Consider the following 26382-nt stretch of genomic DNA (forward strand, 5'->3'; position numbering starts at 1 on the left):
AAGCTTATTTAAGTTTGCTCCTGAGTCCTTTTAAAAACAATTTAAAGATCAAATTTATTGAGACATTATTTGCATGGGAGAGTATGCTCACATTTTACCTGTCCAGTTTGATGAGCTTGGGCAACTGTACAAACCCATATAACTACTACCCCAGGCAAGATATAGCACATTTTTATCATCCCAGGAAGCTCCCTTTTGCACTGATTCCCTTAGGAATCAGTCTGTCTGCTCCCCACACAACTATTTACATGATTTCAGTTCTAGAAATTCATATAATGGAATTTTACAAGATGTACTCTTTTGAGTCTGTCTTCTTTCACTCAGTATAAAGTTTTGAGATTCAACCATATTATATGCAGGTAGATCATTCCTCTTTTTATTGTTGAGTAGTATTACATTTTATGAATATATCAAAGTTGGATGCATAGTCACTTGGTGCCCCATAATCAGGTACTCACTACCAGGTCTTAGTAGTACATCATAAAGTGATTTTCAAAAGGTCTATAACTCTCTGTTGCATACAGCATGGTCTTGCTCTAGGACTCTCATGATCTGAGTTATGACTCTCTCATTGGGACTAGTCATAAACTCCACATCGCATCTTTTCCCATCAATGATACCTCTAATACCACAGAGACTACAGGGAGGCTTGCACCACAGCCTGAAACTTTTTTAATAATCATTTATTTTGATATAATTGTAGATTCACATGCAGTAACAAGTAATACAGAGAGATCCTGTGTACCTTTCATATCGTTTCTCCTAATGATAACTTCTTGCAAAGTTCTAGTAAAGTATAACAATCAGGATATTGACATTGATTCAGTCAAAATACAGAACACTTCCATCACCACAAGGATCTCTCAGGTTGCCCTCCTATAGTCACATCCACTTCCCTCTCACTCCCATCTCCCTAAGCCCTGGAAACCACTATCCTATTCTCATCCCAACAATTTTGTCATTTCAATAATATATAAGTGGAAATATACAGTACGAAACCATTTAAAATAGGCTTTTTTCACTCTCCATAATTCCCTGGCAATTAATCCAGGTGATTGTGTGTATCAACGGTTTGTTCTTTTTCGCTGAGTAGTGTTCCGTGGTATGGGTATACCACAGTTTGTTTAACTATGTTGAAGGATATCTGGATTGTTTCCAATTTGAATGTTATGAATAAGGTACCATAAGCATTTATACAGGTTTCATTTTTGTTTTTTGTGAACATAAGTTTTCATTTCTTTGGGATAAATGCTTAAGGGTGCAACTGAAGAAACATATGGTAGTTACATGTTTAGATTTTTAAAGAAACTGCTAAAATGTTTTCCAGAGTAACTATCATTTTATATGCCAGATTGTCCACATCCTTGTCAGCCTTTGGTGTTGTCACTATTTTTTATTTTAGCCATTCTGATAGGTTTGTATGATATTTCGTTTTGGTTTAATCTACATTTCCATCATTATGGAAATCTGCTAATGATGTTGAGCAGCTTTTCAAGTGCTTATTTGCCATCTGTCTATCCTGTTCTATGAAATGTCTAATAATGTCATCTTTTGACATGACACGAGTATTGTTCCAATAGTCTTTGAAATATTTGAGTATTTTTCTTTCCCCGGTATACAGTTACCAAATTAAGTAGCTGTAGGTTCCTTTAGGAAAAGACTGGGAGATTTATGACCGTTTATACCTGTCATGATGTTCAAGGGTCCTTCCTCCTGGGGACTCTACCTTTCTTTTAATCAATGAATTCTGAGTCCAAAAACTAGCAAGGGACCATGACTTTTTATTGGGGCAACTATCCTCAGACTTCTGATTATTCTTAAAATCTTTCCATTTTATAGCCTGTGTTGTATCCTTGTTCACTGTCCATCTAATTTGCCCCTAGGGAAGCTGTGTTCTAACCATTTCCATAAATCTCTGCTTGTCAGACTTCCCTTGCTATCCCTCTGACCTCACCACTCATAATAATTGCATCCATCTGGCTTCTGTTTTTTTCTTGCTGCTTGGGCTCTATTATTTTGAGATTATATCATAACTGTTGCTATTATTTCACCCTGTTCTATAATGTCATCTTCTATTATTAGCCCTAGCCTACAGAGGAGACACACACCGAACTTTAAAAATGATGCAGGTACCCCTCTCACTAGCATATTGCTTATAATTTTGGTAAATATTGTGAGTTTTCTGGCCCTATATGTTAAATTCATTCTAGCACACCCACTTCTGTTAGCTTTTAAATACCTTTTGCCACTATCTGATATGGCAACTCAGGCATATTTCCACTTACTTAGTATGGGCCATTGTATTTTCCATGCTTCTAGGAGCTGTCCTAGTAGGATGTTTGCACTATCTCTTTGACAGAGAGTTATATCCTGTATCCCAGGAGAGGATACATTGATAATTTTTTTGTATCCAACTTTATGTTCTGGCACTCCTGATAAACATCCCTCAGGGTCTAGTATCCAAATATACTCTACTGGCTCTTCCTGCCACACGTTGGTTAGGTCCTGCGGCTCTTTTGAAGTGTAGTTCCTTTCCTTCTTTATTTGACCCAGTATGTTCTTCTTGGTCAGGACAGATTTTAAGGAATGGTTTTGTGGGGAAGAGGCCTCTGCATCTTCTTTAAGCAAGAGAGACTTGTTATCTTTTTTTTTTTTTACAGAGATGTGGGCCATTTCTGCAGGCTCAACAAGTCTGGAGGACTTAGAGAATTACAGAATTTTTAGGGACATCAATCAGACATATGCATTCCATGTGTGAGGGTCCTGTTATTTTCCCCACAATGGTTCTGACCTAGGCATAGCAGTTTTGCCTTAGCTGGGAGTTAACCTTTGGAGTTTAACTAATCTGAGGATTAAGTTCTGGGGTTGGTCCCCAGTTTTCTCACTCTATTACTTCAAGAGATAACACCTCCTTGAAAGCTGCCAGGAAGGCAGCTGGCCTTTCATGCTTAGCTTTTAATTCCTGATTAATCACCTCAGCTATACATTTTCTTATTCAGAATGATCAAATTTAGGCAAAGTCACTCAATTGCACAGCTCTTATAGTTATGGTTTCTCCCGTGTTTCTTAAGCAGTGTATACACTGCACCAGCTATTGCTTTCCCATCCTTCAGTATGCCATGCCAGTACAACATTAGCAACAACTGCAGTTTTAACAATTGCCCTGTCATGTTGTGCCAGGGGCTATCTATAGTCCATTCACAGTTTGCCATCTGGTAGGAGGAGTTATCCAGCTTCAAAGTCCCACCCAAGTTTAGCTCTCTGAACTACTCCTAGCACTAACACAGACTAGATTCCCTGGGAAGCAGACTCTGTGATGGAGATTAGAATGCCAGTGGTTTTTATATGTTTATATGTTTATTGATATCAACAACTTAAAGAGGAAGGGAAGGAAGCAGGATTTTGCAGAGGGAGAAGATGAACAGAATCCAGTCTCAGATGAAGCCTCAGCTGCCTCTCTGGGGGAGATGTGAAGATGGGTTGACCACGCAGAGATGCTCTGAGTTGAAGTAATAGAGAAAAGCCTTTCCACCTGGAAAGGAGGTATGACCTTGGGTGAGGTGACCTTCTTCAGTTACCTGGTGGGACTGACACCTGAGGGCTATCTGCCAGACCCTCTCTTAGCAGTTCATTTAACAACATATAAAGGATATTATTCTATAGTGATATACATAGATATTTCTCATTCTATTTTAAAGTTGCATACTACACCATTATATGCATATACCAGGGTTTATTCAATTCATTCTCTTTCAATATATACATTTCAGTCTTCAAGCATTAACGAGTAGTGCTACTACAAATAGCCTAATAGCCTTATGCTTATATCTTTTTGTATGTAACTTTTGGATAGACTCATAGAACTTTTGGATAGCCAGTCAAAGGGTAAATATATATACAATATTGCTAGATATTTCCAATATCCTCTTCATAGGCATTTTACCATTTTGTAGCTCCAGCAGCGAGTAATGAAGGTGACTATTTAATCCCAATCTCACCAACAGACTGTTCTGTTAAACTTCTGATTTTACAATCTGACATGTGAGAAATGGTATCTCGATGTAGTGTTAATTTGCATTTCTCGTACTATGAATGATACTGAACTTCTTTTCATATGGTTAAGAATCATTTGCAATTTTAGCTGCCTCTCCCTATTTCTAGCTCATTTTTCTATGGGGTTGATGGTCTTTTTGTGTCTCTCTTTGTTTTTTAAAAGTTCTGTATACATTGTAGATAGTAACCCTTTGTCTGTAGCATAAATTACAAATACTTTTTAAATTTTTCATCTGTCCTTTAACTTTGCTTGTTGTACATTTTGCTATGCACAGTTTTATTTTATTTTTATGTAATCAAATGCGCCCATCTTTTCCTATGTTGCTTCTGGATTTTGGTTAGAAAATATTTCCTCACTTCCAGTTTATATGGTAATTCACACTTGATGATTTTTGAGGAGTCCAGTCCAGGCTAAAAACCTATGTGTGATCTTTCAGGCCCAAACACAGGCAATTATAAAACTTTACCTGGCCGGTCGTATGGGGGAAGCTGCCTTCCTCATACCAGACTTGGAGCACAGCCTGGAGAGAGTTGCAGTTAAGGCTTCAGCACCCCTATGCCTCCAGCCTCCAGTGCTCTTAAGCATATCTGCATTTATAGCCCGAAAGCCTGCATTTGGAGACCTCCTTGGCTGAAGGAGGGGCCAGACCCAAGCCTTTCTCAGTTATCTCTGTCACCCATATCAGGGGGCCCTGAAGACATTTTTCTCCATTCTGACACAATATCCAGTATTTTTCCACTCCTAGCCCTTCCTTATCTTCCTCCCCTGATCCCCAGGTCTCTATAAAGACAGGAACCTTTTGTTTGGGTCTCCCTTAGCACTGAGAAGATTTTGCCCCATCTACATACTCACCTGCACTGTTGCTAAGGGGAAAATAAAACACTGGGGAAGATGGTGCTTTTTCCTGTTTAGCCTCTTGCTTAAAATATCTCAATAAATACCTTGTTTCTTTCATTTTGACTTGTTGTGCCAACTGACTAGCTCAATACCTGGCAGCTCAGCTCTCTCCAACTCAACTATTGACAATTTTAAATACTTGTATTACTTCAATTTTTGCATTCATATCTCTGATCCGTTTGTAATTTAGCCTAATTTTTAGCATGAGGAATGGATCCAAAATTATATTTTTCTATAAAACCATCTTGTCACTCCATCATCACTTATTTAAAAGAATGCCTTTTTCCTCCGAATTTGAAATATTTGGTTGGCCAAAAAGTTCATTAGGGTTTTTCCATAATATGTTACGGAAAAACCCGAACTAACTTTTTGGCCAGCCAATATAACCTTTAAACTAACCATTTGTTGGTGCTTAAATCTTCTGCCTGGAAGTGAAACACATTGCTTCCAATCACAGTTATTGGCCAAAGCAAATCACATGATGAAGCCTGATGTCAACAGGGCAGGATGGTATAATCCTACCCCAGAGAGGAATAGCAAATGTTTATAAACAATCATAAAATCTATCACACCCCCCATCACCATCTGTGCGGGTGTGTCCCCCCCATCCAAAATAATAAACGAGGAAACTGCTGTTAGTTTTCCATGTATTCTTCTAAGTGTTTTTATGCTTAATCAAAGATAAATATTAGTGGTGATAATAGTCATCCTTCTCTTGTTCCTGAATTTAGTAGACATTCTTCTGGCATATTTAGTACAGATTTATAAACTCTTTGGTGGAGATTTTTCCATTTAGCATAATGCTGGATTTGATATTGAAATAGATACATTTTATCATTCTTATTTTACTGAATATTCAATATTGCCAAATTCTAAATTTTCAACAGCTATGGAAATTAATGTGATTTTTCTTGAGATCTACTAAGAGAATGCATAATGTTAACATATTTCCTAATTTTGAGCCCTTCTTTTATACCTTATGTAGTCTTTAACAAGTCATCATTTATTATTACTTTAACATGCTTCTGAATACGTGTGAGAAATACCGAATACATTTAAATTATTTGCCACAGAGTCTGGCACAAAGTAAGGTTCAAACAATATTAGGTATTATTATTTGCCTATATATTCTCCTCTATTTCCATATTTCCTTTGTTTTACATATTAATTTTAAATCATCCAGACTTTAATTTAGCTTAACATGGAAGAGATGTCCAGTTTTTCTGTCTCCCTTCCTCCCTTTATCCCTCTCTCCTTCCTCTCTGCCTTCCTTTCTTGGCTGTCTGCCAACGGTTAGTTGAATGTTTTAACAACCTGTGTTGACTATTCACTCATTTGTCCCTTGATTTGAAATGCTGTCTTCATCATTTCTGAATATACTTGGTTCCGTTTAACTGATGGGCTCGTGCCACAGTACCATATTAACTGCATACTACCTCAAGCTCTTCCTATTTTTCCCTTACTTCAATGCTGTTCCTAGTGCCACGGTCCATATCATGGTGAAACACACAACTTCTCTCCACTCTCCTTCTCTAGTGTTGTTGGTATTTGCACTGTCAGTATGAATGTTTTAAAAGTAATTAAATTTGGGGGGAATCAACATGAAGAGATAGGGAGTAGAGAGAAGGAGGGGTAGAATTCCAGTCTGTTTCCATGCTGTGGTGTAGGGGTTGGCTACTTTACATTCCTTGCTTTCCCTGGGCCCTGAAGGCAGGATCAGACAGTTGTTTAAGTCAAAGGCTTACTCTATCTTTCTTAGAGCTACTATTAATCTAGTTCTGAGTGTAGAATATGTGCAATTCCAGAATGCATTTTAAAAATTCAGCACAATTAGTGATGCATTTAGGGACATGATATTTGGCACATGACCTTTTAGTATCTTCAGTCCAAATTGTGGCTCTCAATTGCTCTCTTTTTATGAATTTTTATAGGTTATTTTAATAGAAAGTCGGATGAGTTTGAATTGTTATAACTGCCATCCCTATAACTTGAAAATTCCATTACTTGTTTATAATGATAGAAATCAATGAGCTGTTAAGGTTTGCCTAAAGCCTCTTACCAAACTGTACTTTAAGTTTTATTGGAAATTAACTCTTTGACTCAATCTCCTCAGATATATATACCTGATGTGTGTATACACAAAATATGTATTTAAACCTTTATTGAGTAAACTAAGAGCCACATCTCACTAAAGTATTTTTAAAAATACTTTGCAAATATGTGAAATGCTTTGTACATTGCTGTTCTCTAAACAAAAATTTTAATTAAGTATCCTCCTTAATGTCATTTGCTAAATCAGCAGATCCCCAGAACAGGAATCTTTGCATTCCAAGGGACCAATGTGCATGTGGGACAAGATGAGCAGCATGTAACTTGCAGTGGTATGTTGAGGAGTGTGCATACCAAAGTAAACAGCAGAGTGCATGGCCCTGATTCTCATTTCATGGGTTTTCTTCTCTAAATAAAATTATCTTAGAGCAAGGAACTAATTTACACATATGTTAATAGTGTGGTCTATTTCAAAAAGTTTTCCTCAGCTATTCCTTTAGTTTAGAGGTCTTCAGTATCGCTCTGTGTAACAAATTCTGAGGGACACTGGAGGAGAATTGAGTGAGAAAGCAGGAATATTCAGTTACACTATATATCCTTTTTTTCCTTACTGTTTTGGTTTTGGAGCTGGGCTCAATGTAGTTATTATCCCAGTGGATTTGTGATGCTTCATAGCTCTTGATTCCTTTCATGCATCTTTTCATAAAAAGTTATGCTGAATCATAAAAATCTCAAGTGATAACATGAAGTGAAAAAATAAAATGGAAAACTGTAAAACAAATAAAATTATAGTCTTTAAGATGGATTTTATATAACCTACTTGTTGATCATAACTTTTGCCTTTATCATTGTGTGTTTGATGTTTGAATTAGTTTTCCATGTCTGAATTAGTTGGGGCCTTTACTAAAGTATGTGACAAAAAATGTTTTAATGTTATGAGAATAATTTTTCTTCATTGTAGTGCAAGACTATTTTTACTTTCCCCCACTTTTGAGGTTTTCAGTGTTTCAAGAAATTATCATATTCAAAGTCACAGAGAAACATTTGCACTTATGACAGTATATGTGAGTCTAACATTGGTTTAGATATTTGAAACTACATCCAGTGTTTTCATATGTAAGACAGCTTTAATATACAATGGCAGATTGAAGTCAGAGATCTATTTTCAGTGGCAAAAATGGAATACTAAGACTATGGTGACAAATTGACATTTGCCATTTTGCTGATGAAGATTCTGACATCTACAGCAGGTATGCCCTCTTAAAAATGGGCAGGTTTAGTCAAGATAAGTCCATATTTCCAACTTCCTATGTTGTAAACACAAAGAAATATTTCTTGTTTGTTTGTTTGTTTTTCTCCTGAATCCCCACCACCTAGAAGAGATGTAGCATATGAACACCTCAGTTCACTAAGGGAATGCACCAAGCAGAGGAGAATTAGGGAATCAAGAGATTAAAGATGTTAATCAGATCATGCACATGGCTTGCATTGTGTTCTTTCTCAATAAACGTGTCTCACATGACATGTTCTTTTCACATGACATACTCTTCTTCAAAACTTGTATAGGCCTTTGTGAAAATGTCATATATAGTTTATTATACGGTATACTTAAATACACAGTACCTTATTCTCATTTCATAGTCAATTGAAGTAAATGCACAAATCACAATCAAGCAGAAATCCATAGTGATTTTTAACATTAAAAATGCATCATAGGCTTCAAGTTTCCAGTCTGACATGTAAAGAACTTGGAAGTCATCACTCCTCTCCTCACAAGAAGAAAAAAGCTGACAAATTGAAAATCAACAAATCTTTTTAGGTCCACAGGAGAATTGTTTTCACAGGGTAGACTGCTGCCCCCAAAACTGTAGAGACAGACAGGCCAATACAGAAAGTAACCATTTTGAAATACACTCAGAGCTCTCTGTTCTCTTTAACAAGGCCTTCTCTCAAAGGAAACTATTTTATCAGAACCTAAACAACTGGAGTTTTATCAAAGCCTAACCAACCTGAAGGAAGGGACCTATTCAACTCCAACCCCTTCTAGCTTTTACTTTGGGGCGAGGAAAATACCCAACTCAGGCTCACTATAAAAGACTGAAACCAAATTATAGGACTATACAATGCTCCCTGCCCTCCCTCATACACAGACCTTACCACCACATCAGTAGAGCTCCTCTATAATAACAGAAGATTACAGATAAAAGAACCATAGGCTCATACTTTATTTAAAGAGTCCCAAGGAAAACAGAAAATGGGGGAAACTAAACCAAGGACACTTGAGGAAATTTTAGTCTCTGACACTACAACTACATCTAATAGTAAACACAGCCTAACTCATTGCTAGATAAACATGAAACCTCACACTAAAGTCCTACCTTCATCAGTCCCTTTTACACAATATACCATGTCCAGGTTTCAACAAAAAAAAAAAAAAAAAAAATCACAAGGCATAGTAAAGGACAAAAAACACTGTCTGATGACACAAGGCAACCATCAGAGCCAGACTTGGATATGGCAGAGCTTTTGGAATTATCAGACTGTGAATTTAAAATAATTATGATCAATATGCTAAAGGCTATAATATAAAAGGAAGTGGACAGTACACAAGAGAAGATTGGTAATATTACAGGAAGATGGAAAATCTAAAAAGGAATCAAAATGACATGATAGAAATTAAGAAGACAGTAAGAGAAATGAAGAATGCCTTTGATGAGCTCATCAGTGGACTGGACATAATGGAGGAAAGAATCAGTGAGCTTGAAGTTATGTCAGTAGAACCTTCCAAAACCGAAATGTGAAAGAAAAAAGAATGGAAACACAGAACAGAATATTCAAGAACTGTGGAACAATTACCGAAGGTATAACACACATACAATGGGAATACCAGAAGAAGAAAGAGAGAAAGGAACAGAAGAAATATTTAAGTGATAATTACTGAGAAATTTCCAAAATTAATGACAAACACCAAACCACAGTGCCAGAAAGCTCAGAGAACACCAAGCAGGATAAATTCTGAAAAATCTACACCTGTATATATATCATATTCAAAGTGCAGAAAGTTAAAGTGAAGAGAGATCTTGAAAGAAGTTGGGAGAAAAAAAAAGCACCTTACCTATAGAGGAACAGAGATAATAATTACATTGTACTTTTCTTCAGAAACCAGAAAGCAAAAAGAGAGTGAAGTGAATTTTTAAAAAGTAAAACAAACCATCAACCTCCTTGATAAAATAGTTGTCCTGTTCTCTCTTCCTTACTTCCAGATTTGTTGTTATTTTATCACGTCATGATGTCTGGAGCTATGGTAGCCACTTTGCAATCAATCAGAAGACAAACCTGAAATTAAAAGCCTTAAATGAAGGTGGAATCATGGATACATAGAAAGAGCCTGGGGATCCTGCTGACTTGTTGAGAAAATACACCAATCTTGGCTTGTAATATAAAGTCGATATTCTCATGATTTCAGCCATTGCAAATCAGATGATTTTGTCAACATGCCATACTTGGCCCAGCTGTTTACCAGAACTAAATTGTTTAGTGGCAAGACTAACATTTATATTCTGCTGAACAAAAACACTAAAATAAAAGAAGAAATGTATGAGTGAAAAAAAAAAAATGGGCAGGTTTTTCCATTTTGTTTTCCCTGTAAAGTCTGACCAGTATTAGTCAGATAAATAACAGAGATAGGTACCATCAATTTTACAGAACAGAATTCAGGCTGCTGTGGTTAAAACTGCAAGCAGTTTCTTTTTCTTTGGTCATGTATACAATTTTTTTCCCTTCATTTGCAGATTTCTTTTTCAAAGTCATACCTTCCATAATTAAATTTATAAACAAATTGGGACCAAAGATAGCATTAATATAATAAATTATGTTGAAACTACTTCATTTCTCTTTTTCTCAAACAAGACATTTTATATAACAGCAACAAGAACAACAACAAGAAAAACATAAAGTTTGATTCCATAAGCTTTGTACTGGTTGTGATCTCATCGTGCAGCTGCAAATTTGGAGGGAAAACTTCTTGTTATACTAAAATAAAAACAACAATTGGATAATCAACCTAAAAATATTTTTGGATTCCATTTCTACTGCCTGTTAAACATTTATTCCTAGGGGCTCTCCTGGCCACTCAAATTCACTCTAATATCTCATTTTTCATCTTACTTCATTCATTCCTCAATAACCTTCAAGCTACTTAAGGGAAAAGACTATGCCCTATTTATCTTTTTATCCATGTTGTCTAGCTCAGTGCCTAGTACATAGTAAGGGCTCAATAAGCATCACTGAATGAATAAACCTGACTCTTCTCCTGGATTGGTAAATTAAGTTTAATATACTGTCACTCTCTCAGGCTTCAAAACTCTTTGTAATCTTTGCCTCCTAAATTCAATCAGTTCCTAAATTGTATAGATTCCAAATGAGCAATATCTTTCAAATATAACTTTTTATCCATTCCCACTGCTAGTTCACTAGTTCAAGATTACATGGCTTCTCTTATACTAAAGAATTAGTTTTATGTTTTCCCCATTTTCAATCTGTCTCTTTCTCAATCTCTTCTAAGCACTTTGGCTAGATAAATTATTCCATAAGCACAGAATTTACATATCACTTCCTTACATGGATACTTTTAAGCCTCTTTAGTCTCTACAGAATAAAGTTTAATCCACTTTGCATTCAGAGATCTCTGTAATGTGGTCTCAACCTCTTTTTTTACTAAGGGACCTAGAGATTGTCTATTATTCTTTCCATCTCTCTGCAATTGTAAATGCCTCATGTGGTTTAGGGAACAGCAGAATGACCTTCCCCAAGCTTAAGGCTGGCTTTGACTTTTTTTAACATAATTTGGGTAATTTCTCAACCCACCTGGTAACAGGTCCTGGCATATTAGTTCTCATCTTCTGAGATAAATATATGTCATTCATTAAAAAACAAAAATAACCTGAATTTCACTATGATTAAGAATTTGCTGGTATAATATAATCACCTTTGCATTAGGTCTCTTCAGTTCTTTGGGAAAGTGCAGCTCCACTATCAGTTGAAGCTGCTTTTTCCAAGTTGTTCACATCTTGGAGGTTTACATGCCTTACATTTCTTGAACTGTCCTTCCTCTGACTTGAAACTCAATGCCTTCATCAAATCCTCTCTCTATCACCTTCTGCAGATCTTCAAAGATGTCCAGTACCTCTGCTGTAGCAACACAGTGCTTCATGGAATCCTACAATGATTGTATCTATGAATTCACTGCACAAGGTATTTCTCTAATTTTTAATTTTTCAAATATGTTATGTTATGCTTGAGAAAGATTGTGAATATTTATGGAAACAACACTATGACAGTTTGGGTTTTTTTTCAGACATGGCAAAATAACATGGACAAATAGATGTCCATGGCTAAGCCTATAACTTTTATATATTTATCTCTTTCAGTGTTCTTTATCACTTCCAATTTTTTTTCTAAAGGCTTTTTTAGGTCTCACACACTTATCTACTTTCTTCAGAGACTTTTTCACTTTATTGAAGACATTTTCACTCAACAGTGTGGGGAAGATGATATGATGATGCATCGTGATTTAATCAATAGGATCATGAAAAGTGATCCTAGCTAAGAAATAGTTTAGTCATAACTGCTTCATTGTATTTGCAAATTCATTATAGCAGGGTTTCCTATTCAGCTGTCAAATTCTGAATAAAATTTTCAAGTTATTATAGTAAATATTTGGATAGTGATAGTTCAGAGAGAGTTATTTCAAGCTGCAGGTTTTTTCACCATTTATTCACCATATTCTTAACTGTGTCCTCTTTGTGGAATCTCTCTTCCAACAGTTTCCTCCCCATTGTGTTTCATATGTCCAAAATCCACTTGATTTTTATGGTTATGTGCCATTTGCTACATTGCATTTGTTTCCTCCAGTTGGAAGAGAACACTTTTCTTTGAATTTTCCTGACCTACTAATCCATTCATTCATTCATTCAGCAATTATTGTCATATGTTGTATGCTAACCATGATCAATTTCAGGCTACCAATATAATGTCACTGAATGTAGAGTGTGAAGACATAAACACAATTCCACTCCAGGAATACCATGGAAGTTACCAAATACTGCAAATTAGGGCTGTCTATTTCCCCAGAAAGACAGTTTACAGAAATAAGATTACGTATATATACATATATATGCATATATATATAAGATTTGTGAATAAGAAGGCTCTGAGATGGTAGCCTATCTGCTGTGTTGGAAAAACAGTGAGAATGACATTACAGCTGGAACAGAGAGAGAGCCAGCAGAGGGTTGAAGATAAGGTTAGAAATGTAAAAAGGTGCTTCATCTAAGGCCTTGTATGTCATAGGAACAATTTTTCTTTTTACTGAGTGACTAGGGGAAACCATTGCATGATTTTGAGCAGAGTAGTGACCTGTTTTGGCTACTGTGTGAAAAATAGATTGACACAGAGCAAAAGCAGAAGCAAGGGGACCAATAAGTAGGGCATTGACTCAGGCAAGATATCACAGTGGCTTGGAACAAGCTGGCAGGAGTGCAGATATAAGAACTGGTCTGTTTTTACAATATTTTTTGAAGGTAGAATTGGCAGAATTTGTCAATGGATTGTTTGTGGGGTGGAGAAAAAGAGAAGGATTAAAGGTGGATCCAAGAGTTTTGGGATGAGCAACTGGAGGAATGAGATGGGAAAGATTCTAAGCACAACATATGCTGTGGAGAGGGTGGGGATATCAGGAGTGTTAGGTGCTCATTTTATACATGTTAAGTTATCCAAAAACCTGATTGGACTGAGTTCAGGGGAGAATTGGAGAAGAAAAAATTGTAACAGCAAGTATAGCTAACTATAGTGTGGAAGCCTGCATGGTCTGGGAATTGTATAGTTTGCTTATGAGCAGCAGTTAGGAACTCCTTCATTTAATGGTCATAAATTCAAGTGAAGCCAGTGAGATTCTGCATTTTTCATCAGTTCTGTCCAGTTGTGTGGATGCAGGCAGAGAGCAAGGGGATATACTAACGCCGGGAGAAAATTTCCTGTGTAAATATTGCAGAATTTGAAGTTTATTCTTAGATCAATAACTATGTCCACAAGGGCTTTTCAAGAGGAGGTATGGCTCATTTAGGGATGAATATGATATGTAGAGTCTTCCTTAAATAGAGGTCAGTGTGCATGTTTTGATCATGAGGAAAAATAATTGTGTTGATCATAGAAGCTTTTTACAGGTAATATCCATTTTATCCCTGAGGTGTTCTAAGCAGTCTCTTTCTCCTTCTGCTTTTGGACTTGCACAGAAATTGTTTTCTTTTTGTCTGGTTTTATCTCAGTTCATTACTTTTAGTTTACATTTCATAAAACCAGAGAATGGTTTAATACAGTGTAATGCATTTTAATGGTGATATGATTCAGTGACAGTATTTTGTTCTTATAGCTCCATATTACATCCCATTGATATGGGCTTAACCTAAAATAATGTTTACAGAAGCAGAGGACTGTGACTTCAAATCTTCTCATTCACTGCCACTCAATGAAAAAATTCCTATATTATTTAAATAAATAATATGTATTAAAATACAAAATAGGCATTCATTTTGATCACAAATGGTTGAGAATATTCCAATTTTAGCTTATCAAGGCCTTATAGTATTTTATTATTTAAAATTCATAGTACCACTTCAAATTAGCATGATTAACATGGGCATTTGAACTAGGCAATAGTTCCGGACAACTATCCACAAACAATTATTTAAGACAAACCAATTATCTAATGATTCTTTCTTTGTCTCGTATGGGTCTATCAAAGACAGCATGCTCTCAGAAATCAATTTACAATTATTTTATTTTTTCATGTAGAACAATTCACAATTTAACAAGTGATGGGTTTTCCCTTTTGTAGTGGTTATTTACTACCATTACTCAGAAGGACATTTAATTACTCCTGAGGCTTGAGTCATTAAAAAAATTTCAGAGGTTGAAAATGCTCTGCTTTTATTTATCTATATATTTAAACAACATTTATTTAGAACCTACTATGTTCAAATATTGATGATTTCCCACATTAAAATTGGACTGCTCTCAAAATACATTAAAATTTGGTAGGAGAGAAATACACTCACAAAAGCAATTCAAGGGAGTAAACCAGGCAGTAAGGGGAGTGTGGATGAGGTTCAGAGTTGGAATGCTGGTGTTGAGTGAGGGCAGTTGTTTTTCTAAAAATCTGTCACATCAGCATGCTTGTGTTAGAAGGATTTATTCCAAGCTCGCTAGATATGTTAGATATATCTTCTATCAGTGTTATATATTTAATATCAATTATTAATTACACCATTTTGGACCCCATATAATTTAATTTCAACAAAATCTAAACAGAAGAAATAACCCTAAGAGTAAAACATTAATAAAGTTTAAGGTGATTCATCTGAATCTACATGTCTTTTAGCTGATAAATATAAATTGGAGTATTTGGCCTTTCCCTGTTCCAATCCACTACCTGATGTAAAATGATTGTCCTTAAATTCAAATCTGATCCTGTCACTTTCATCTCAAAATCGTTCACCAACTTTCCAGGAAAAGTTCCAAGCGTGTTAGGCTATCCTGCCCAAACTTACCCCATCACCATTGCTACTACTACTACTACTACTACGACTACTACTACTACTACCACTACTGCAATATATGCACAAACCTACATGCACATATACTCTATCAGGATAAATCCTCATTTTTATTAATGATTGGGCATCTTCTCTTAGAAATATTTCCTGACCTCTCGGTATGGGTTGGACTTCACACTCCAATTGTGTTCCCATTGTACCCTGTTCACAACTTTTTCATTATATTGGAAATGCCCTTTTATGCATCTCTTTTCCTTACTAGATTTCTTTTTAGTGATTTTTGTAATGAGTGTGATGATTAATTTTATGAGTCAACTTGTTTGGGCCAAAATGCCCAGATATTTGGCCAAAGTGATTCCAGATGTTTCTGTGAAGATGTTTTTTGGATGAGATTAACATTTAAATTGGTGGACTTAGAGTTAAGCTGATTATTCTCCATAGTGTGGGTGGGCCTTATTCAATCAGCTGAAGGCCTTAGTAGAACAAAGACTGACCTCTCATGAGCAAGAAGGAATTCTGCTAGTAGACTGCCTTTGGACTCAAACTGCAACTCTTCCCTGGGTCTCCAGCCTGCCAACATACCTCACAAATTTTGGATTTACCAAGCCTCTACAATCATGTGAACAAGTTCCTGAATCTCTCTCTCTTTCTCTCTGTACACACACACACACACACGTGCACACACACACACACACACACACACACAGGTTCTGTATTTCTGTAGAACCCTAAGTAATATAATCAGGTAGTATGCCTTGTTCATTTTTGCATTCTCACTGTTTTTTACGGCACTTGGAACAAAATGGGTATTTAACACTGATGGAGTAAAAGAATGAATATACTGTCTAACACATTTCAGACACTATGTAATAATTAATTTAAAAATAAATCAGTCTCAGATATTCCTTCAAGAAGCCTATTATCTATTGTGAGAAATAAAACTTGTACATAAATGTTAGTAATACAAGGTGAAAGAAGTGTCACAAGGAGAGACTAATAATTGACCATTGACAGTGATCAAAAGAGTGTCAGTATGCTTGGAGGAATACTGTCTGTCTAGGAGCTTAGGGCACTTTTACAGCACAAGTCAAGAGAGAGCTGTCGTGCTTAGAGTAGAATCACTCCTTTGAATACATCAATTCCTGGATGTCTAGAGAATGCCTGCATAGCAAGAGTAAGACTCTTCTTCTGCATCCATGATTTCTCCATCAGCAAAAGTCAAATGTGAGTCTCAGAATTCTGTATACCCTAGAACACCTCAACCCTTCCCTCACCTCAACACTCACAGCCTTGCCAAAACTATCTTCCTTGAGACTATTGGAATTTTCTCCTAATGCCCCATGTCCTTTTTCATTTTACATCCCACAAAAAGCTAGGACTCTTACTATCCCTTATTCCTTAGGCTCTAATCTCCATTTAGCTCTGTATTTTGCTTTTTCTGACTCCATATACTATTCCTCCCATTTCCTGAAAATCTTCCATTGATTCCTCTGTAACTCTTGAAAGTCAACCTCAAAATCCTCCATTTTAAACTTTTTTTTTCTGAATGTCCCTTCATCTTCTTGATGTAAGAAAAATTCTGGACTTTCCAGTGTTTCTTTTCCCTGAGCCATTTGTTTAAGTGAAAGAATTTGATGGACGCCACATCCTTATTTGCACTATGACAGTTTCCTTGCTTCTAGACAGCTAACCTTTAAGCTAAGGTTGCATACTATAATTTTTAAAATCACGATACACACTGTAAACTAACAATTTCTGTATTACTCAAGGTAGGTTAGAATGTGTTGTGGTAACACACAACCCCCAAATATCACTGGCTTCATATAACAAAGATTCATTTCTTTCACATTCTATTTGCCTGTTACGGGTTAGCTGAAGGCTCTGCTCTGTGTCATCTTCACACAGGAATGCAGGATAATGGAGAATCCATCACCTGTAATGTTATTAGTCACTTAGGAAATGAAAAAGGAACATGGTGGAAAATTAGCAGGCACTACATTCTATGGTGTAGTGACCCACAACAATTCCACCCATGTTTCTTTGGCCAGAGAAAGTCACAAGGCCACATCTAATTTTATGGGAACCAGGAAATGAAATCCTACCATGGATCAGAAGGAGAGAAACCAGAAATACCCCTGAAAAACATCAATACCTACTACAGACCTTAAACCAGGTAGATAATACCACAGTAACAAGACAAAGCTTAACAATACTCCATATTTAATCTCAGCTTCTACCTGGAATCCCTTTTGGAAAATAGTTTGATGATGAATTCTATCCCCCAAATTATTTATAAAACCAAAATATAAATAAAAGAAAGAACTACTCATCTATGAAGTATTCAAGTTTGCCACTCAAGGAAGTGGTTTTATATTTAAAACTATGTTTATGTTATGTGACATAACATATGAAGTATTCAAGTTTGCCACTCAAGGAAGTGGTTTTATATTTAAAACTATGTTTATGTTATGTGACCATTAGCAAATTAAGAGATATTATTTTGATGCTTATATCCAGCATATAATATGTATTAAAAAGGCAGTTTCCCAGACTCACAGACTTAGAGAATGAACTTATGGTTACCAGGGGGGAAGGATGGGGGGAGGGATAGATTGGGAGTTTGGGATTGACATGTACATACTACTATATTTAAAATAGATAACCAAAAAGAACCTACTGTATAGCACAGGGAACTCTGCCTAATATTCTGTAATAACCTAAATGGGAAAAGAGTTTGGAAAAAAATAAAATAAAATAAAGGTTCTTTTTTTATTCTAGGAAAAAAAGGCAGTTTCCTATGTTTCAATTTTCATATTTAGATGCAAATCTTAAAGTATTTATACACTAAATTTATTTCTACATAAACAAAATCTAGAAGATTATTTTGGAATATATATTAAACAGTCTGTTATTTTCTTTTTTATTAATACATTTTTAAAGTCAATGAACAAAAATAATTGTTTTTTAATAATATATGAACATTAGGAAAATAATGCCATCATGTTCTTGAAAAAAAACCTTTCAAAAATGACTTTATCAAAAAATATAAATAGATATTAAATCAGGGACTGCATTTTTATCTGAATATAAATAAATACAAAAACAATTCATTCCAAGATTAGAATATTATTCAACATCATGAATAATTTTCATCAAGTACATACTGGTTGTACCATTTTGGGACTTATGGCCAAAAATGTAAGAACAATAGAAATGGGCTTGTTCACTTATACTTTGTTCATTCACTCTATAAAAGTATTCATTCTTTCTACAAATATGTCCCTCTCAGAATTCTATAGTTGGTTTTGAAGAGGTCAACAGATTATAGAAATGTAAATAAATAAATCATGTAGTGTATTGGAAGTCCATATGCACTGTAGAGACAAATAAATTAATGAGAGGGAGTCAAGCAATCCAGTGGAAGGGCTGGGGCTGTGTTGAATGGAGGGTCTACAACCTCAATATGTCCTTGACTCTGCTCTCCAGTTGTTATGTTCTTCCACTCTCAACATGCATTGTATCTACTTTTAAGTCATTATGAAATTTTCATTTTTTAATTGTCTTTGTTCACCACAAAGTCTTACCAAAATAAAGGGGAACTTTATCATAAAAGAAAAGGAAGTGAATAGCATTAATTTTAGAGTAGTCAACAAAAACAATTTATAGCAAATTTACATAGTATACTGCTGGTGTAGTTTTAGTTGCTGAATGACTATGCTAAGCCTTGCAAACTTTTGGCAAAATGCTAATAATGTCAGATATTTTTAGAGGAAGAATATAGGAAAATTTTACTTGAATTATAAAATATATAATATTGTGATGGAGACTAGAACTTTTGTTAAATTATAAATGGAACATACTTTATCTTTTAAATCATAATGTGAGCAGTTCTTAGGCACTGACTACTGGTTCCATATTCTCCTTTCACATCTGTGGTGAACTTCCTTTTCAGTTCCCTTCAATATGATCAATTCTCAATAATATGATTGTGACTAGCGTTGCAGCAAATAGTATTTAGGTGAATAGAGTTGAGTTATCACCGTACTTCACAGATCACAGGCAAATTTCAAATTTGATATTTGGAAAAATACAGTAAGAGGAGAACGTTCCCAAAATTATTTTGAATAAGAATTCTATCATACAAGAACTCTCTCACTTTCTCTTTAAAAAAGTTTTTTTAAACTTTAGCCCTCTGACCTCATCAGCAACCATTTTTACAATTTTATTATTTTTTATAGTAAAGTTTTCTTGTAAGCTTCAGAAATGACAGCTATTAAATTATAACCCATAATTCAATCTACCCTTTGCTCTTTCCTTAAAATGTATCTTCATTGATGAGTCACATTCTCCTGTTCCTTTCAACCCATGAATCATTACGTCATTTCTATAGTATAATTACCTGTGCTGCCTTCATTTATTTACTGGAAGAGGCATAATATAGAGTTAATGAATTTCTCTTGGAAATGATAACTTGGATTATGTCCATGGCTAACATAATTTCTTGGACATTTTCTCTTATTATGTTATTACAATGAAAGAGAATGCATCAACGTTTTAAACCCATCACCCAAAATAACTATAATTATAACTGCTTTTATTTACACAGCATCTTTTGGCTGAGTGTTCACAAATACTTCAGAATTAGGTTGTAAACAGTACATAGAAAAGATAATGCAGCAATAGTAATGAGGGCAAATATATTTTGTTGGGTTGGACTGCTCACAGAAGCTGGATAATAAACATTAGCATAAGTTGTGGTTTGTAAAAACATCTAGTGTGCTTTCAGCTTCAGTTTGTATTAAGGTTTGAAAATGTAGACAATATCAAGAAATTTTTTTGATTTCTTCCAAAGAGATAATATTCCTGATTGTAAGTTTAGTTGAATAAAGGGTCTACTTTGTCCTAGTATTGTGTTCTTGTATCTTCTTAGAGTATAGTCTAATTAGATTTGTTTTGTGAATTTATTCTTGGTTAATAGAAAACTAATTGAGGTAGATATATATTGCCTTTGTTTTAATGTGACACTGTTTTCATTTATTTATGCAAACACATGGGCATTCAATAAACTTTGCTATAAAAATTCTTATCACAGAAACATCGTTCTTAAGTTGTGGTAATCTGATAAATTATTTTGTCTTCCTTATTGATAAATATATGGACATTGAGCCTGGCATTCTAGGTTATGGGATAACAACTGGATAAGTTAAAGGAAAAAACAAATCTTTGCTTTAGTTATAAAATGTTTGCATTGTGATATGCCAGCGTGGCACATAAAATTTTCCTCAGTTAAAATTCTGGTTCTGTCACTAAATTGTAACTTGTATCTATATTTAACTGAACTTGTGTATATATTTAATTCATTGGCACCTCAGTTTCTATATTTATGAAATGGTAATAATAATATACACATTAGAGAGCTAAAATGAGAATACAGCATATTGGAGGTATTTTAGGGCCACATAGAAGTGTAGGATGTACAAGAAATGAGTCTACAGAAGTATGCTAGATATAGATAATAAATCACCTTGTTTGCCAGGGTAGAAATGTTCATTTTATTCTATTTTGTGGATGACCCATTGATGTATATTAATAATGAAAGTATTATGATCATTTTACATTTTTGGAAATGTCCTTTAACAACTGATGATAGTGATCTAGAGGATAAATAATGGAGGCTTGCAGCTCATGGCAAAAAAATGCAGGGAAAGATGGAGTTGGGAAGTACACAAGACAGGGAGCAAATGTGAATAGAGGCTGAGTATACAGCCCTTGGAATTAAACAGGCTAGACTATTTTCCATTTTGGTCACCTAATACCTGTGGGTCTCTGGGTGATTTACGTAATGTCTCTCTTGTAAATCTCATTTTTCTCACACGTATAATGTAACTGTTATAAGTCTTCTTCACAAGATAGTAGTAAGTGTGATATGAGGTAATGCATTTATGATACTTAATACAATGTTTGGAACTTATAATTCTGTATAAAAATGTTAACTAATTATTATTATTAGATTGAATTGACAGCACTCTATCTTCTGAATGAAAGAAGTGAGAAAGGGAGGAGCATAAGAAGATTCATGTTTATGAAATAAACAATTATATTGAAGATGATGTAAAACATATCAACCATTTATATTTGTTTGCTCATTACTTCCATAATTTTTGAACATACTATATGTGACATTGTGAGCAACAAAAGACTATTAAATATGCATTTACTAAGTAAAATAGGCACTAGGCACTATGCTATGACTGTCTACAGTGAACAGTGGATACAAAACTGAAAAGACACTGCCCCTGCCCTAGCATAGGTAATACTCTAGTGTACATCCAGGTTTCTAGCTTGATTGTGAATGTAAGAGAAGGAGTAGGAAAAAAAAAACAAAGAAAGATGCATACCCTGCCAATAAAGTGCTTACCAAATGAACAACAAAATAAACCTGTAAATTAAAAGAAAGTATTAATATCAATAAAATTAGAAATCAGTTGAATAGAAAAATGTGATAATAACAGTAAAAGTCAATAAAAATCAAAAGATGTTTCATTAAAATGACCAATAAAGTGGCAAAGCTTTTGCAAATCTCTTTAAGAGTAGTATACAAAAGAAGTAATAACTAAAGATATGAATTGTTTGGAGAAAATAATTCAAGTTCAAATATATATTAAATTTTTTGAAAATTTGGATGAAGGAGATACTGTAGGAAAATTTTAATGTTAAATATTGACCCTAAAATGAGAAGAAAACTTGTATTAGCATTAATTATACTAGAATTATTTTCAGTACACCATAGGTACACCCCAAAACAAAGATAGTACGTCTAAATAGTTTTGAGCACACATTCCTATTAACATCAAAAAGTAATAATTACAAAATTTATTTCATATAATATATGAGAAATCTGAAGTTTCCCAATTATTTTTTTAAGATTAGCATAAACTTGATAGTAAAAAACATAAAGAAAATGAAATCTAGCAATTTATTAAAAGAATAACATGGCCAAGTACACTTTATCTAAAAAATGTAAGTATTAACATTTTATCATATTAACAAAGGAAAAATTGCATTACACTACTCTATACATTACTGTATAGAAAGTATTTAATAAAGACAGCATCCACCAGCCAACGAGAGAGGCCTCAGAAGAAAACAACCCTACCAGACACCTTGATCTCAGACCTGTAGCCTCTAGAATTGTGCAACAGTAAATTTCTGTTTTTTAAGCCACCCAGTCTGTGGCACTTTGTTATGGTAACCCTAGCAAACGACTGAACCAACCTAGTCAGAGAGAGGAAACAAGATGGTGGAGAAGAAGGACGTGCTCTCACTCCCTCATGTGAGAATGCCAGAATCACAAGTAGCTGCTGGACAGTCATCGACAGGAAGACACTGGAACTCACCAAAAAAGATACCCCACATCCAAAAACAAAGGAGAAGCAACAATGAGACGGTAGGAGGGGCGAAATCACAGTAAAATCAAATCCCATAACCGCTGGGTTGGTGACTCACAGACTGGAGAACACTTATACCACAGAAGTCCACCCACTGGAGGGAACGTTCTGAGCCCCATGTCAGGCTTCCCAACCTGGGGGTCCGGCAACGGGAGGAGGAATTCCTACAGAATCAGACTTTGAAGGCTAGTGGGATTTGATTGCAGGACTTCCACAGGACTGGGAGAAACAGAGACTCAACTCTTGGAGGGCACACACAAAGTAGTGTGCACATCGGGACCCAGGGGAAGGAGCAGTGACCCTGGGGGAGACTGAACCAGACCTACCTGCTAGTGTTGGAGGGTCTCCTGCAGAGGCGGGGGGTGGCTGTGGCTCACCGTGGGGACAAGGACACTGGCAGAAGAAGTTCTGGGAAGTACTCCTTGGCGTGAGCCCTCCCAGAGTCTGTCATTAGCCTCACCAAAGAGCCCAGGTAGGCTCCAGTGTTGGGTTGCATCTGGCCAAACAACCAACAGGGAGGGAACCCAGCCCCACCCATCAACAGTCAAGTGGATTAAAGTTTTACTGAGCTCTACCCACCAGAGCAACAGTCAGCTCTACCCACCACCAGTCCCTCCCATCAGGAAACATACACAAGCCTCTTAGATAGCCTCATCCACCAGAGGGCAGATGGCAGAAGCAAGAAGAACTACAATCCTGCAACCTGTGGAACAAAAACCACATTCACAGAAAAACGGACAGATGAAAAGGCAAAGGGCTATGTACCAGATGAAGGAACAAGATAAAACCCCAGAAAAACATCTGAATGAAGTGGAGATAGGCAACCTTCCAGAAAAAGAATTCAGAATAATGATAGTGAAGATGATCCAGGACTTCAGAAAAACAATGGAGGCAAAGATCAAGAAGATGCAAGAAATGTTTATCAAAGACCTAGAAGAATTAAACAACAAACAAACAGAGATGAACAATACAATAACTGAAATGAAAACTACACTAGAAGGAATCAATAGAAGAATAACTGAGGCAGAAGAACGGATAAGTGACCTGGAAGACAGAATGGTGGAATTCACTGCTGCAGAACAGAGTAAAGAGAAAAGAATAAAAAGAAATGAAGACAGCCTAAGAGACCTCTGACACAACATTAAATGCAACAACATTTGCATTAAAGGGGTCCCAGAAGGCAAAGAGAGAGACAAAGGACCAGAGAAAATATCCGAAGAGATTACAGTCAAAAACTTCCCTAACATGGGAAAGGAAATAGCCACCCAAGTCCAGAAAGCACAGTGAGTCCCATACAGGATAAACCCAAGGAGAAACACGCTGAGACACATAGTAATCAAATTGGCAAAAATTAAAGACAAAGATAAAATTATTGAAAGCAGCAAGGGAAAAACGACAAATAACATACAAGGGAACTCCCATAAGGTTAACAGCTGATTTCTCATCAGAAACTCTACAAGCCAGAAGGGAGTGGCATGATATACATAAAGTGATGAAAGAGAAGAACCTACAACCAAGATTGCTCTGCCCAGCAAGGATCTGATTCAGATTCGATGGAGAAATCAAAAGCTTTACAAGCAAGCAAAAGCTAAGAGAATTCAGCACCACCAAACCAGCTCTACAACAAATGCTAAAGGAACTTCTCTAAGGGGGAAACACAAGAGAAGAAAAGGACCTACAAAAACAAACCCAAAACAATTAAGAAAATGCTAATAGGAACATACATATCGATAATTACCTTAAACATGAATGGATTACATGCTCCAACCAAAAGACACAGGCTTGCTGAATGGATACAAAAACAAGACCCATATATATGCTGTCCACAAGAGACCCACTTCAGACCTAGGGACACATACAGACTGAAAGTGAGGGGATGGAAAAAGATATTCCATGCAAATGGAAATCAAAAGAAAGCTGGAGTAGCAATACTCATATCTGATAAAATAGACTTTAAAATAAAGAATGTTACAAGAGACAAGGAAGGACACTACATAATGATCAAGGGATCAATTGAAGAAGAAGATATAACAATTATGAATATATAGGCACCCAACATAGGAGGACATCAATACATAAGGCAATTGCTAGCAGCTATAAAAGAGGAAATCGACAATAACACAATAATAGTGGGGGACTTTAACACCTCACTTACACAAATGGACAGATCATCGAAAATGAAAATAAATAAGGAAACAGAAGCTTTAAATGACACAATAGACCAGATAGATTTAATTGATATTTATAGGACATTCCATCCAAAAACAGCAGATTACACTTTCTTCTCAAGTGTGCACGGAACATTCTCCAGGATAGATCACGTCTTTGGTCATGAATCAAGCCTCAGTAAATTTAAGAAAATTGAAATCATATCAAGCATCTTTTCTGAGCACAACGCTATGAGATTAGAAATGAATTACAGGGGAAAAAACGTAAAAAACACAAACACATGGAGGCTAAACAATACGTTACTAAATAACCAAGAGATCACTGAAGAAATCAAAGAGGAAATCAAAAAATACCTAGAGACAAATGACAATGAAAACACGACGATCCAAAACCTATGGGATGCAGCAAAAGCAGTTCTAAGAGGGAAGTTTATAGCTATACAAGCCTACCTCAAGAAACAAGAAACACCTCAAATAAAATATCTAACCTTACACCTAAAGAAACTAGAGAAAGAAGAACAAACAAAACCCAAAGTTAGCAGAAGGAAAGAAATCATAAAGATCAGAGCAGAAATAAATGAAATAGAAACAAAGAAAACAATAGCAAAGATCAATAAAACTAAAAGCTGGTTCTTTGAGGAGATAAACAAAATTGATAAACCATTAGCCAGACTCATCAAGAAAAAGAGGGAGAGGACTCAAATAAATTAAATTAAAAATGAAAAAAGAGAAGTTACAACAGACACCGCAGAAATACAAAGCATCCTAAGAGACTACTAGAAGCAACTCTATGCCAATAAAATGGACAACCTGAAAGGAATGGACAAATTCTTAGAAAGGTATAACCTTCTGAGACTGAACCAGGAAGAAATAGAAAATATGAACAGACCAATCACAAGTAATGAAATTGAAACTGTGATTAAAAATCCTCCAACAAACAAAAGTCCAGGACCAGATGGCTTCACAGATGAATTCTATCAAACATTTAGAGAAGAGCTAACACCCATCCTTCTCAAACTCTTCCAGAAAATTGCAGAGGAAGGAACACTCCCAAACTCATTCTCTGAGGCCACCATCACCCTGATACCAAAACCAGACAAAGATACTACAAAAAAAGAAAATTACAGACCAATATCACTGATGAATATAGATGC

The 26382-nt window shown here is 35.5% G+C and overlaps 1 long non-coding RNA gene and 1 pseudogene across 3 annotated transcripts in view; one reads left to right on the forward strand and one right to left on the reverse strand.

Moving 5' to 3' along the window:
* The window catches only part of LOC309666274 (dihydrofolate reductase pseudogene), a 241944-nt pseudogene that overhangs the window by 151970 nt on the left and 63592 nt on the right, over nt 1–26382 (reverse strand). The gene's annotated exons all lie outside the window — the stretch shown is intronic.
* The window catches only part of LOC309666309, a 267121-nt gene that overhangs the window by 39232 nt on the left and 201507 nt on the right, over nt 1–26382 (forward strand). For both annotated transcript variants that reach the window (XR_014267036.1, XR_014267037.1), the window contains exon 3: nt 12165–12253. This is a non-coding gene — a long non-coding RNA (uncharacterized lncRNA). The remainder of the gene's footprint in view (nt 1–12164; nt 12254–26382) is intronic.

This window comes from Balaenoptera physalus (genome assembly GCF_965194825.1).
Source record: "Balaenoptera physalus genome assembly, chromosome: 8".
Taxonomy (NCBI): Eukaryota; Metazoa; Chordata; class Mammalia; order Artiodactyla; family Balaenopteridae; genus Balaenoptera; species Balaenoptera physalus.